Source organism: Giraffa tippelskirchi, chromosome 3 (assembly GCF_054371585.1).
Source record: "Giraffa tippelskirchi isolate mGirTip1 chromosome 3, T2T-mGirTip1v1.2.pri, whole genome shotgun sequence".
Taxonomy (NCBI): domain Eukaryota; kingdom Metazoa; phylum Chordata; class Mammalia; order Artiodactyla; family Giraffidae; genus Giraffa; species Giraffa tippelskirchi.
Window position 1 is genome coordinate 79,746,792 of NC_137277.1, and position 15,330 is coordinate 79,762,121.

The following is a 15,330-nucleotide window of genomic DNA, read 5'->3' on the forward strand; positions in this document are numbered from 1 at the left end:
TTAATAGGCTTTCACACATTTACAGCCACCCATCAGCACCCAAGATGGATAAGTCTCCTTGTTGCAGTGACTGTCTATGAAGGAAAACTAAGAGAATAGATCCTTTTCTCTTATGTTTGACTCTCTCTTTAGGTACCTCTCTGTTGTTGGAAGCACACAGACATGCATTTCTCTTCTGATTTTCTTCTGCTCTCCAAATCATTATAGAATTTGAGGAGGAGACCTAAGAATGCTTTCCTGTGGTTGCCCAGGGGCTTGGGAGAAAAACAAATCCATTTGTAAGAGGCGGATTCAGAAAACCCTAGTCAGACAAAGAGACTATGTAAAAAGTGACCATTATTGGTGAGGTCCCATAGATGCTGGTGCTCAAAGCTCTGAAGCCTGGAATGAATGAGCTGATTCAAACTTGGTGATAAAAGACTTTTGTTCTCTGTGTAATAGGATCACTAAAGCATGATACCTGATGAACAGATAATAAATAGTAAATTATTACATCACACTTCTCCACTTCTAAAGAACAAAACCTTTTTCTGCATATTAGCAAATTAAGCGTTAACCCAGACTTGTCAGTTATTAGAGTCAAATATTATCTCCAGTTTATAAAACAGGAAGCCACAGTGAGGTCTACATTGCATCCACTGTTTGCCCAGCGTTACCCAGTGATTGGAAGACCAGGATCCATCATCTCTGTCTTCCTGCCTGATTTCATTTTCTACAGGATATTGTTGCCTCTATGAAATAATATTCTGAGATAGGTTTTCTTACCTGAATTGTGCTGTTTACCCACAGAAGTCCCTATAAGCAAAATGATAAAAACAGTGGGGGTTATTGTCACTCCATTCCTTCAGCTTATTTAAGACTTTGCAAATAATCCTGTTTGCCTAGCAGGTAATAGGAACACACCAAGGTCAAGTACAGTAGTGGTATAAACAAGGAAAGAGAACTGAGATCTAGAAGAACCCTAGGAGATGACAGTGGGGAAAGGAAAACAAATCTCAAGCCCAGAGTCTCTTCTCCAATAGCTATGTGATGGTCTTTAATCCTACATCCTCTGCTTCTTCTGCCACTCCCCTATGTACCCCCCAAAATACCTGTGGTCCAACAGTATTGACCTCACTCACCATGTCACTGTCCAGACTTGGATTAGAAGTCATGGAAGCTATACGTATTTGAGGGTTACCTCACTTTTCCATGTTTTCCGTACTCAAAATCTTCATAAATTATTAGGCAATTCATTGGTTAGGTCATTCAAATTACTTTTTTGTTTCTCCATGTTTTAAATATTAATACTAGTGAAACATTTAATTTGTCCTATTATATCTATAAAAGCAATACCAAAGCTGTTGAAAAATGACACTATTTAAAAATAAAGTAGGTTATATTTGCTAAATAGATACATGGTTTTTTTTCACCTTCAACTAAATGTTGGCTTCTAAGCAAGAATTTACACATGTGTTTTGTACAATTTTCAAGTTAGAAAATTAGAAAGTTTTCCCAGATGGGAAATCTGGTTTAAATAATGTAATACAAAACCTATTGTTAATAGCATTGAAGCATGTAAATTATTATATGTGAAACGAATCGCCAGTCCAGGTTCGATGCATGATACAGGGCGTTCGGGGCTGGTGCATTGGGATGACCCGGAGGGATGGGATGGGGAAGGAGGTGGGAGAGGGGTTCTGGAAGGGGAAAACATGTACACCCATGGTGGATTCATGTCAATGTATGGCAAAAAAAATACAATATTGTAAAGTTTAAAAATAGATAAATAAACTAATTTAAAATAGAAAAAAAAAACCTATTGTTGACCACCTATTTCTAAATCCTTAAAAAGTTCCCTTTGTCATAACATTATTATGAGAGAGAGTCATAACATTTTGGTAACTGGTTTTGATTTTGTTTAAAACCCCACTTAGGAGAATAGGAGACATAGGGACCACACCTTCATAAACAGTCTAGGTGGGTCATAGAGGTAAGGGGGAGGGAATAGGAAGAAGTGTGGTACTTAATTAACTGAAAGTGGTTTATTTCAGACAACGCTGCCTCTAAGGAGTCAGCCAAAAAGTAGAGGAACAGTCACAGTGAGAAGTCGTGGTTGACTGATAATTCTTACAAGACTGAAATTCACTAGCACTGATCTTTTTCTTTTGAATGAAGAGTTCCTATCAAGTGAGTTTAAGCAGTGTCTATGTGATTCTGAGATATTTGAGTAAAAAGGGAATATGCTGGTAACATGATGTCTCAGCTACCAGATTTAAAAATCCAGGCATTCAGAACATCCAAAGGATTTAGTAATTCAATTTCCTTTCTCACATTTTAGCATAAATAACTTAGCAATAGAGTATTGTTCAATGAGGGCAAATCCTGAGGAAGAGGAAATAGCCAACTTTTAAGGAGGGAGCTTCTGGGAGTACAGCATCTGGGGATTCACTGAAAATCAGTCGAGAAAAAAATGTCATTTCAAAGAATCTGACAAGAAGTATGGGACTGACAGATGATCTCACTTTACTCCTTGAGAACACAGATTATTTATTCTAAGAAGTGACCTAACAATCTTCCAAGAGCTAGAAAAGCCTTTTTACCTGCTATTTTAGCAACTGGGGCAACCATTTGTTATGATGCATTTGGAGACATAATTTGATCATGTTGTGTCTGGATCTGAGAGTTGTTATAATGAAACCATCAGATATAAAAAGTTCAGGGTATTATTGGAAGCTTTCTCTTTTTTTTATTCTTTCAAATCTGTAAGGAAAATAAGTTTAAACTAAAGTAACAGGAATTTCATTTATTATAAGAAGCTCTGACCACATGATTGAAAAAAAAAACTAAATATGTTTTATTTCAGGCAAGGATAGCTGTCCTATTCACTTTTTAGAAGTTAGAATAGAATTAAACATAAAATCCAAAGAAATAGCTTTCTAGTCTTCTAGGATCTATCCCAACTTTTCATGAGGTATCAGTGGGAGTTCAAAACTTTGTAGGAGGGAGGATAAATGTGCTTTGGGAAAATTGGGGTCAAGACACAGCAAGCATTAGGCAGCTTCAGGAAGATGGCTAGAACATATTGGCCAGACACTCTTCCCAAATTTCTCCCTGGAGTTCAAGTGTCATAATGCCATATGACAGTACACTTCCCTGTGATAATATGCCCCATACATCAAGTTGAATGCTCTTTGTGACAGCATTTAACCACTCATAGCAGACTAAAAAAACTGAGCTTTGGAAAACCTTATTTCGTGAAAATAATGAAATATTTTGATAATCAACCTAGAGATAAAATATTGTGATAATTCAACCTAATGGTCCATATGTCTAGTCTTTAGCACAAGATTTTTTTAATTAATTAGGTATCAAGATGGAGAAAATACACATCTAGCTCAAAATATATAAAGCTATTTAAAGCTAAACAGCTTTTAATCAGTTGCTGTCTAAAAAGATGAAAGCAGATGGAATGATTCAAAATGCTATCGATATATTTATAAATGCAATTAAGAGCAAAAGATGATGGAACCAACATGTTCTGCTTAAATTGTAACAATAGAAATACCTTGGGTTTGTTCAGTTTATAAAATCCAGTCGCATAACTATTTTCGGATGACCCTCTCAACAAGCCTGTGACTGGTCAGACTGAGATTAGTATCCCTCTTTCATACATGCACACAATAAACTCTATATCTGTTTATTGACTCAGCAAATATTTATTATCTAGGCTAAGTAGTGTAGTACATCTATAACATTTGCCATTTCTAGGATACAACAATGAACAGAAAGACATTTTCTTGCTCCCAAGGAGCTTCTGAAGTAGTGGGGTTTTGTTTGTTTTACTGTATTGCCTCTTAGGGCTACAAAGAAAAATAACATAGAGTAGCCACCTTCAAGCTGCTCCCGAAAATATGGCAACATTGAAGGACCTGGATCTTAGAAAACTGAAATGGCTTTGTGAGCTTGCACCACGCATACCCCAGCAGAGTCAGAGCAGGAACTTGGGGCTTCTTGTCCCATGCAGATTCCACTGTTCCCATTACTTCTAAACTTTTGTGACTTGGAAAAATTAATACAAGTTTCCCAATGGGCAAAGTCAGAAACCACTAACCCACTTTTTTAAGGACTATTGAGTAGGACTATATATTACTTTGAAATTGTTTGCTGTCTCTTGATATTTTTCAGTAGGAGATGTGGCAGTGAAAGGGCCAATGAGGCTTGTTTTATTGATAATCCTTCATTTCTGTACAATATGTTGTCTGTTGCATTTAACTGCAAGGGACCAAAGCTTTAGGAGTTAGAGATTTTTTCAAGGACAAGTTTGAATGAAAACACTCATTTCGGGTAAATGACAAGTGTTCTCAAAGCTCCTGCTTGACAGCTGTTGACTTTATGTAACTGGAGGCAGACACACTCCTTGAGATAGAAGTCAGCAGAGGGCAAGAGCATCACCAATATGGCAGAGCCTTGGCTGCCTCCTCAGGGATCCAGTGGATTGTCCTGAATGTTGTCCACAATTTCAGTAGCATTTGGATCACCCCATCTAAAAGATTTCCACTGGGCACAGAAACACTGTTTTGTTTATCCCCTATGTGTATGCGAGTGTGCTCAGTCACTTCAGTCCTGTCTGACTCTTTGCGATCCTATGGACTATAGCCCACCAGGCTCCTCTGTCCATGGGATTCTCCAGGCAAGAATACTGGAGTGGGTTGCTGTACCCTCCTCCATGGGATCTTCCCGACTCAGCGACTGAACCCACGTCTCTTGTGTCTCCTGCATTGGCAGGCAGATTCCTGACCACCAGCGCCACCTGGGAAGCCCTGTTTATCCTATACCATAACATGGAAATAGAGATGACAGTATCAGAAAATACCTAAGAAGGAAGGAAAGAAGTGAGGACATCTCAAAACCTGTTTTAGTTTTCAGCATAATGTGCTTTTGCATGGTGGCAATTCCTCAGGTGTGAACCCAGAGCAGTTATCAACTAGTACATCAGTACGATTTGCCTGGAAAGGCTACAGTTCAGCTTTTTATGGTCATCCCGTTACCTTATGAAACTGCATTTTTCAATTTTGTCGAAGAGTTTTTCTGCCAAAGATACAAATGGAAACCCTTGCCTCGTCATTTTTATGGGTTCCCCTGTGTGTTTTACAGTTTTTATGTGTTGTTACAAATGGGGCTAAGTTTCCCAACTGACAGCTTCTCATTTCCACAGACTGCTGCAGGACTCCATCGATTAGCCAGCAAGGTCTTCGTAAATGCCTCTTTCCCCCATTTCTGTCTCTTGCACCAAGACCTTGTGCTGTTGAATAGAAGAAAATGATAGTTTTCTGCTTTGGCAGCATCTGTCAATTTTAGACAAGCGCCATCATAAATTTGGCATCCATCTACCCAAATTCAGGAGGCCAAGATTTAGTAGCCCTCATAAAATAATAGATTAACTATATTATGACAAACATCTTAAGGCTGAAATTCTGGGATACAATCATGTAGAACATAAATTGAGTCCCATCTGTCTAAAGAGAAAGGACTATTATACTAAAGCTCATATTTCCATGAAATGTACATATATCATTAAGACTTTCAAAGTCAGTTTAAAAAATGAAACTGCCTCCATCTTTGTCCGTGCACCGTGAATTTGACAGCACCATCCTGCCAGGCAAGGCTGATGACTCTTGTGTAGTCAAGTATTTGTCATCCTCTGGAAACTAACTTCTGAAACTTCTGAGCATTTTATATTGCTTTGAAGTAATACTGAGCATTTATTGTCACGCTCTCCACTTCTGAAAGTTATTTCCTAGTGTTGCTCTAAGAAAATGAACCAAAAGTTGAGACCAACTTATGATTTACTGAGGATCTGTTAACTCATGACTTACTGGGGATATGTTATAAACCATTATTTTAAGGCTTATATCACTATTAAAAATTTTTCTCATCTTCAGACATATTAATTTTAACTGGCATTCATCTCTTTTGATTATATTTATTTATAACTTTTCTGCATTAAATAGATAGATATTAAAATATAAAAAGACTTTGTATGTACACTAAATTTTATAAATGTACAAACGTAAATTCCCTCCAGATTTTAACAGAGTATTACATTTTTATGACATTCAATTTATTTGCTTCAAGAAGAATTCTCTTACATTGACATATTTTCCTGAAATGAATCAATCATGAAATAGAACTACTAAATAAATATTTGTAGATTCTGTGTGCAGAGCACTGGTTCTAGGTACTTTGGGGGATTCTGGGCAGTTCTGATGATGCTTATAGCCTGCTGCTAAGTCACTTCAGTCGTGTCCGACTCTGTGCGACCCCATAGACGGCAGCCCACCAGGCTCTGCCGTCCCTAGGATTCTCCAGGCAAGAATACTGGAGTGGGTTGCCATTTCCTTCTCCAGTGCATGAAAGGGAAAAATGAAAGTGAAGTCGCTCAGTCATGTCCAACTCTTAGCCTAGTGCCGCACAAATTTAACTCTATAATAAAAAGTTTAGTGTTTTTCATAAAAACATTTCTTAAGTATTTTCCTTTTCCCTGGCATCTTTCTCTGAGAATCAGGTTCACTTTCATGGACACTGGGCATAGTGTTATGCAGTAATGGTTTGGTGCTCTCATTTCTATAGACCAGCATAACCCAATAAAACCTTCTATGGTGAAGAAAGTGATCTATAATCTGGGTTGTCCAATATAAGTACCATGAACTATTCAACTCTTGAAATGTGGTTTGTGCTCCTGAGGACCTGCATATTTAATTTTATTTAAGTAGCCACATATTGCTACCATATTGCACACCACATCTATAGACTGTGGTACTCTTTGCTGTTTTGGCTAGCTATCATTCTAGAGAATGCATTACATTCTCTGAGACTCTCTTTTCTCATTGCTAAAGTGGGAGTAATGCCCTCCCTACAAAACAGTATTGTTGTGTGAATCAAATGAAATGATTGCAAAAGGACTTTGCAAAGTGTAAAGCATAATTAAAACAACTATTATTGATGTTCTTACAGTTTCGGATGGGTTGTTTGTTTGTTTTTGGTCCTTCTGTGAGGTGTTATTTCAGCTACTTTCAATGAGAGGTGACAGCTGCCCCTTGTGGTAGTCAGCTATCATTATCTTTTATTATGCTGTACCTAATATAGTATATTCTAGAAAAACAGATAAAACAGATCCAAGCTTATCAGACTTATATGCAAAAAAATAACTTTAACAGCAGTACAACTGATAATTAATGTATATCATTATATGCCTGGTTCAATTCAGTTCAGTCGCTCAGTCGTGTCCGACTCTTTGCGACCCCATGGACTACAGCACACCAGGCTTCTCTGTCCATCACCAATTCCCAGAGCCTGCTAAACTCATGTCCATTGAGTCAGTGATGCCATCCAACCATCTCATCCTCTGTCGTCCACTTCTCCTCCCGCCCTCAATCTTTCCCAGCATCAAGGTCTTTTCCAATGAGTCAGTTCTTCACATCAGGTGGCCAGAGTATTGGAGTTTCAGCTTTAGCATCAGTCCTTCCAATGAATATTCAGGACTAACTTCCTTTAGGATGGACTGGTTGGATCTCCTTGCTGTCCAAGGGACTCTCAAGAGTCTTCTCCAACACCACAGTTCAAAAGCATCAATTCTTCGGCACTCAGCTTTCTTTATAGTCCAACTCTCATATCCATACATGACTACTGGAAAAACCATAGCTTTGACTAGACGGGCCATTGTCGGCAAAGTAATGTCTCTGCTTTTTAATATGCTGTCTAGGTTGGTTATAACTTTTCTTCCAAGGAGCAAGCGTCTTTTAATTTCATGGCTGCATTCACCATCTGCAATAATTTTGGAGCCAAAAAAATTTAAGTTTCTCACTGTTTCCATTACTTTCCCATCTATTTGCCATGAAGTGATGTGACCAGATGCCATGATCTTAGTTTTCTGAATGTTGAGTTTTAAGCCAACTTTTTCATCTCTTTAAGAATTTTCCAGTTTGTTGTGATCCGCACAAAGTACCAATGTCTAAACATTTTATATAGATAATCTTATTTAATTATAAAAATCCTTTGAGGGATACTAGAACATGAGACCTAGACAGGGGAAATAATGGCTCAGAGTCATTCAGATGAAAATGAATGACTCTCACCCAAGTGATCCCTCAAATTCGCTACCATGAGACACTGCCTTTAGGTGAAGGTTCATGAACTTTACTGCACATGCTTTTTGAAGACTGAGATTCTTTTTCACTGGGTCTGACATCTCAGAAATGTGTGTTATTTCTTTCCCCATTCTATTTTACAACTGTTTTTTAAAAATCAAATTTTGAGTAGCTTTGGATAAAGATATATTAACCAAGGTATGATTCTTGAGTGCCTTTACCTACCTAGCATGTAGTAGAAAGGGCATAAGCTTGATTATGTCCACCTCTCACTGAATGTTTAACTCCAACTAAGTAATGTTCATTGACCTTCTCTTTCCCCATCTATAAAATGGGGGAGCTGATACCTACCTCCCATGATTGTTGTCAGGAATAAGGAGTCAGTAAGTGTGCCTGGCTCACTGAAGACACTATCCTTTTGAGTTTATGACCATTTCATGCCATGAAACAGTCACCTACACTTACATCCCTTTATGTGCTGTTTTATTGTTGTTGTTATTATTTAGTCTGACTCTTTTGCAACCCCATGTACTGTAGCCCACCAGGCTCCTCTGTCCATGGGATTTCCCAAGCAAGAATACTGGAGTGGCTTGCCATTTCCTTCTCCAGGGGATCTTCTCAACCCAAGGATCAAACCCGAGTCTCACTGCAGGCAGATTCTTTACCACTAAGCCACAGTGAAGTGCTTGATTTGTTAGCTCAGTTTAATTATTTGCATTTTTGTCTTCATTCCAGGACATTAGGGTCTGATGAACCTGAACTCTGCCAGTGGGACATTTAAAGATGTGGAAGGACCCTTCTTGCTCTTCCACGCATTTTTGTGTAATGCAGAAAATGTCTTTCTACCTGTCTCCCACTGGTTAACAGGTCATCCATTATGGCCCCTGCAGACGCTGGTATTGCATCCTGCACACAGCAGTCACATAGTCAGCATATATTAGATTAATATCATCAAGAAGAATTTAATGGGGTAAGCTCGGGTACCCTCCCTAGAATATGAACAGGGCAACAAGACACTGGTTAGCTCTTTTTCTACATATTCAATAAGATGGACGCCCCACCTCCTAAGTCAACAATCTGTTCTATGTGTAGCTAGGGTATTAAAACAAGGGACAACCCAGAACAACTTCATTTATTGAGGGAGAAAATTGGGTACTACTTGTGAAGAAGCAGCCCATCCTGAAGCCCAGGTTGGCTGCAGAGATGAAAGGAATAGAAGGGAAGGTGTAATCAGAATGAGAAACACAGCCCTGCCTGACAAGTCCCTGCTGGCGTTTATGTCCGTAAATAAGGAGAAATTTGTCAGCCCATACATTTTATTTCTAACATCTTGCAAAAAATTCTTAGTATTTAATTTTTTGTTTCTTATATGCTATTAATGTATTAATTACTTAGCCTCTGGAAATTATGTTCTTTTTCTTTTAAATATGAAATGACATAATTCTTGCCATAATAGAGATTATTTTATTCCTTGCTTTCAAATATTTGAACTTCAGATAGTCTTCAATGAATTTTGGCCATTTAACTAAAAAAAATGGCTATATCTAAGGTAAAACAGTTTGTCTTCCCTAGCACAATATCTTTGCTCTTAGTTCTCTGTTAGCAAATAAAATATTTTCCTCAATGTGGAAATTAGTGTACTACATTTTACATTAAAGAGAAGTTTTTTTATGTTATCCTTTTCAACAAAAATGTTACCCCATTATTGACCAATCCAATGATGACTATCTAGCAAATGTTATTTTAAGTACTTGGAAAAATCATTAGCAGATGTTATATTTATGTTATTTATGGCATTTTAAATTGAGAGAATCCTTTTGGAAAGCAATGTCATAGAATAAATCAAGGACCATAAAAATGTTAATTCCATTAGATGAATTAACTCCTCTTCCTGTCATTTATACTAAGGAAATAATCCTAAATACAAAGCAAGAAAAATAAAACGATATACATGAAGACATTCATCACAGCATTAGTAAAAACTGAAAACAAGATGATCAGCTAGGGAAGTTATTTTTAAAAAGTACTTATACCCCATAGAATATTATGCCACTTTAAAGTAAATAAAAGTAACAACATGAAACAAGAGTATAATACATTAAATCAAAAAGTTACAAAATATATTAAATCATAAGTTACAGAATGGCTTTTTGGTGCATGTATTTACACGTATTTATTGAGCTCCCATAGGTACCCAGCCTCACACTACACACTGGATATATGTTAGTGAACGAGGCCGATGTGGGCTTTGCCCTCATTAGAGCATATCAACTGGAAGGGTAATACTGAACAGATGATGACAAGGTTGATAGAAAGAAAGGGATGCTGACCTTGTCTGGGAATGAAGGAAAAGCTTAAGGAGGAGACTGAAGCTGTCTCTTTCTGTTGGGAGAGACACAAAGGCTCTGGTTTAGGGGTGGAGGAAAGAGGATTCTCAGAAAAAGGACCAGTACTGCATACAACGGAAGATGTGAAAGACTGCCCTATTTAAACATCTGAGACAATGAAAGAACACTTGGGGACGAGAGAAGGAATTCAGGATGTTGGTGAGAAAGTAGTTGAAATGATGGCTAGGGACAGAAATGAAGGTAGTATGGGCATAATCAAGTGATGGGCCTAAACACAATGGTTCTTTTTCTAATCTTTTAATTTTTTATTTTATTATTAACTTATTTATTTGGCTGCTCTCGGGTTTAGTTGTGGCATGCGGGATCTTTAGTTACAGTATGCAAACTCTTAGTTGTAGCATGTGGGATCTAGTTTGCTTATCAGGGACTTAACCGGGGCTCCCTGCATTGGGAGTACAGAGTCTTAGCCACTGTATTCCTGTGGCTGACTAGTGAAGCCTGTTTTTTGAATGGTGTTTTTAAATCCATAAAATGAAATTTATAGTTTTACAAAGGAAACCAATTGTATTAAAATACCATTGTCAATCTTTGTTATGATACAGTAGTATACCAATAATGCATTTAATAAGATCTAACAGCTGGTCTAATATCTGCCATAATTTTGAAGTGTTGATAAACAGTATTTAACCTTTCTATGACAACTGTAATATCTCATTTAAAAATATCTGACATGTATGGGTGACAAAGGTAAATGTATTACCAAGACTGCTGTAGTCTGTTGCCTTCATTTATAATTGAAGGATATGGTGAATTTCAGTTAGAGATAAATGAAAATATCTATATCTTTTTATCATCCAAGTTCATGGATCCTGAGAACTCATGGACCCCTTGGAAGTCCACAGACACCAGGTTAAAAACTCCTGTTTAGTGTTTAAGAGGATTGTGTTTTTTTTTTTTTTTTCCTCTATTCCCCACATACCATATTACTTGCAAAAGAACTTCTTCTAATGAGTTGATGGGGCATCCTTGGTGGCTCAGTAGTAAAGAATCTGCCTGCAGTGCAGGAGACATAGGTTTAAGATGCTGGCTCAACCCCTGGGTGGGGAAGATCCCCTGGAGAAGGAAATGGCAACCTATTCCACTATTCTTGCTTGGGAAATCCCATGGACGAAGGAGCCTGGCAGACTACAGTCCATGGGGTCGCAAGAGTAGGATGCAACTTAGAGCTAAACCACCACCACAACCAATGACTTGATGAGGTTTATATACCTTGGGGCACAGGTGGGCAGAAAAGAAACTCTTAGCCATTTGTTTTGAATTATAGTTGGGAAACTCACAGTCTGCAATACAATGTCATATCTCTTTCTTACTCAATTTCCTCATGGTCACAGTCATAAGTCCCCATGTTGCAGTACCCCTAAGCATAATGAGACACCCTAGACAAACCCCTTTAGAGATCAGGCTTCTTAAATCAATCTCACCTTTTTAAAGGAGACTTTCTCTGGTTGATAGACTTTTTCCTGCAACCTGTATGTCTTAAATATAAAGCTGGTTTTGACAAATTTGCAATAAAGCAGCAGATTGAATTTAGGTACAAATGCTAGATTTGAAATAGAGAAGTATGATTGCCTTTTAGCAACATATTTTTAAGGGGTTGGCAGTTTTCTTATACCTGGGCAGTCTAGCCCCTGAAAGTCTGCACTGTCTCCTTAGGGCAGGCAGTACCCAGTTAAGTCTATGAAGAGTAAAACCTATCTCCTTGGAACAGCCTAAGGCAATAAACTTGTTGGCTGACAATGTTTTATACTTTCTCTATTAGGTAAAGATATAGATTTTAGGTAACGACTCAGTTTCCTCAATATCTCTCAGGCTGACCTTTCCATCATCAATGTGCTCCACACCCTGCCTGGAGCCTCAAAGCTAAGCCTAAACTCTACATCTAGAAAGGAAGGAGGTGGGAGGAGCAGAATTCAAATGTCTCCCTTGTACCTTATGAACGTTTCCTCTCTGAAGGGCCATTAGTTTAGAAGAAAAAGAACCTGTTCCTCATTCCACCTAGAAAATTAGTTTTTAATCTTACTCCTGGCTTTTGAATCACTACTGGACCTACTCCCTGAGGGATTTGATTTGAGTGACATGAGTTACTTACTCCATTTTCCATAATAAAGCTGCTTCAGAAATAACCGTCACATCTCTTGGTGACAAATCAGAAAAGGGGCAATTTTTCAACCTGAAGAAGTCGAAATATGATTTCTCTATTGTATAAGTCAAATGACTGGAAAACTATACAAAATAGGAGAAAGCTGTTCATTAGATTCAAGGTCTAGCAAATAAGCCCTCTTTTGTGCTCACTTAGAAGTGACAAGTTCACTGTATTGGTGCCAGCTCACTGATACAGAGTGTAAGCTGCCAGCTTCCAACATGGAGATACTTGGAGGTGCCACTGTTAGTGAGTGTGAGACTGGCAGCTTCTGCTCTCCTTCAAAGTGGCACAAGGGACAGTGGAGCAGATGTCATATGGCGCTCAGACAAGAAGGGCAGTGACTGTCATTTCATTGGGCCACAAAATCACTGAGGGGTGCAGCCCATTGGCCAGAACCTGATTGGACACAGGCTTTCAAATGGAAAGGGCAGGGATGTCCTCAGTCACTACTGAGCCTGGCAGAAAATTACAGCACAGGACCTGTTTTGAACTTATAAAATTAGTCACCTGACTGATGGGTCCTAAGTTATTTAAATACGCTTTTTTGTTTTTTAATCATAAGTGCATGCACATTCCAATTCAGTAGAGTCACTTTCATTTATAGTTAATTTCCCCTGCTTGCAGGATTAGTCTAAAGGCCAAGATATGAAAATTAGACATAAACATAGTTAATTAGGAATTAGCAAGTTTCACAGTGGTAAACCATGCTTGAAGAGACAGGATTTCTAGAATTTAGCTAGAGGTATGGTAACATGGCATTAGATGGAAAGGGCCCACAAGCATCACATTGACCCAATGTATAATATTTTAGTGCTCTGAGAATTTCATAAACTAGCTTTCATTTCCATGTCAGTACTTAGCTTTTTGGTGTTTCTGAGCTTGTCATGCAAGTCCTTTGCTTCGTTTTACATATCATAAGCCATATAAAGAATTCTATATGGCTTATTCTTTCCACTTCCAAAGTGGTCCAGCAATTCACCCTCAAGTGGGGCATTGAGATCAACATTTTCCAATGAGAAGTCTTGTGACTATCAAAGCAAGTGAGCTAACTAGCAGGTGTTTTGAAATAAGTCGGACAATACTATACTATATGGGTAACCCTTATGGACATCTGGAATTAGATCAAGTCCAAATGAGGCTCCTAGGTGGAGGAGGCCTAAATGGGTGACTAAAGGGCTCAAAGTATACTGGGTCAGTCTCAGGCCACCTGCTAAAGATTATGTGTCTTAGGGATTTGGGTTGGTCATGAGTGGTATCATCACTAGGATACAAAGCCTGCCTTCAGTGAGGGACATCTGATATCTAAAAGGGTGAGTAAAGTTAAATAATACCACAAGACATAGTACTTGGAATTTCTTAAAGAGCATTGTTGTATAAGTTTATCAATCACGTAATTGTTGATAACTCAGATGAGTATAGTACAATGTGATTTGTTACTGACTGCTTATGGTTACTGATTGGTCAGATGGGTTGTTGGGCTACAAACCTCTGATGAGTTTCCAAACATAAAAAGCCCATGAGAAACCTTCCTGAGACCCAAACACCAGTTAAGTTGCAAAGAGGTCTGGCTATATTTTTGTGACATTTGTGTTTTCACATGTACTGTAGATTTTCTGGCAAAGGTACATGCTTATTATTTATATGTAAGTTTGTATGGGATTCCTAAAGATATATATGCATTGATATTATATATATATATATATATATATAACCTTTGGAAATAATTATTCAAGTACTTTACACAATCAATGGCTAAAATGTATTTATCCATTCTATCTGTATTCATTTCACTAGTTATGATTTGGCTGTTAACAGTGGATTTTTCTAGTATTTTTACTTGTGAGGCTACAAAACACTGCAATGAGTTAAATATTCCTTACTTCAACAAACTTATTGTCCACCTATGGTTTTCTGTATATTGGACACAAAGATGAATTAAAACATTGTTCTAGAGCATAATAATATCTCTATCCCAGTAATAAATTTAAGTGTGAAACATTGTAGTTAGTGTGAGATCAAAATATAATTATACAAAGAGGATTATGAGAATGTAGAGCAGGGATTGAGAGGGAAAGACTTGGAGAGTAGACTAGAAGTAACAATATCTCTAAAGAATTTTTATGATGATCCAAGGAGGATAAATGGGGGCCTGAAATGAGGCAGTGGCAGATGGTAGATGCTGAATAAATGTCTATGGGATGAAAGGTGAATAAGGCTGACAGAAGAGGTATTTAGGAGGTAGTATCAATAAATTTTGGTCATTCATTAAATGTAGAGGATAAACAAGGGAAGAATTCAGGAGTCTTTGCTGATAATTCTAATATACAACTGTAAGGTCATCAATTGATGTGGGCACTTCTTGGAAGGGTCCCTATGTGGAGCAGCTCATTCATTCAGTATCTGGCATGTTGAGTTGGAGATACCCAGAAATATATGTCCCACAGACTTATTAGGGAAAGGGGGTGGGGGTTCATGAACCTGTAGAAATTTCACCTGTGGTTTTAGGAATCTCTGTCAGTGTGGTAGAGGAAGTCATTGGAGTGAATTAGATCACATAATGCACAGGAGGAGGACAATAAATGACCTTGAGGAATGCCAAAACTTAGAGGCAGGCAGAAGAATGGGAACTGATGAACACGTCCTGGAATGA

At 37.9% G+C, this 15,330-nt stretch overlaps 1 protein-coding gene across 19 annotated transcripts in view; it reads left to right on the forward strand.

Annotated features, from left to right (window-relative positions):
- Positions 1 to 15,330, forward strand: part of ZNF385B (zinc finger protein 385B) — a 455,851-nt gene that overhangs the window by 421,242 nt on the left and 19,279 nt on the right. The window lies entirely within an intron of this gene.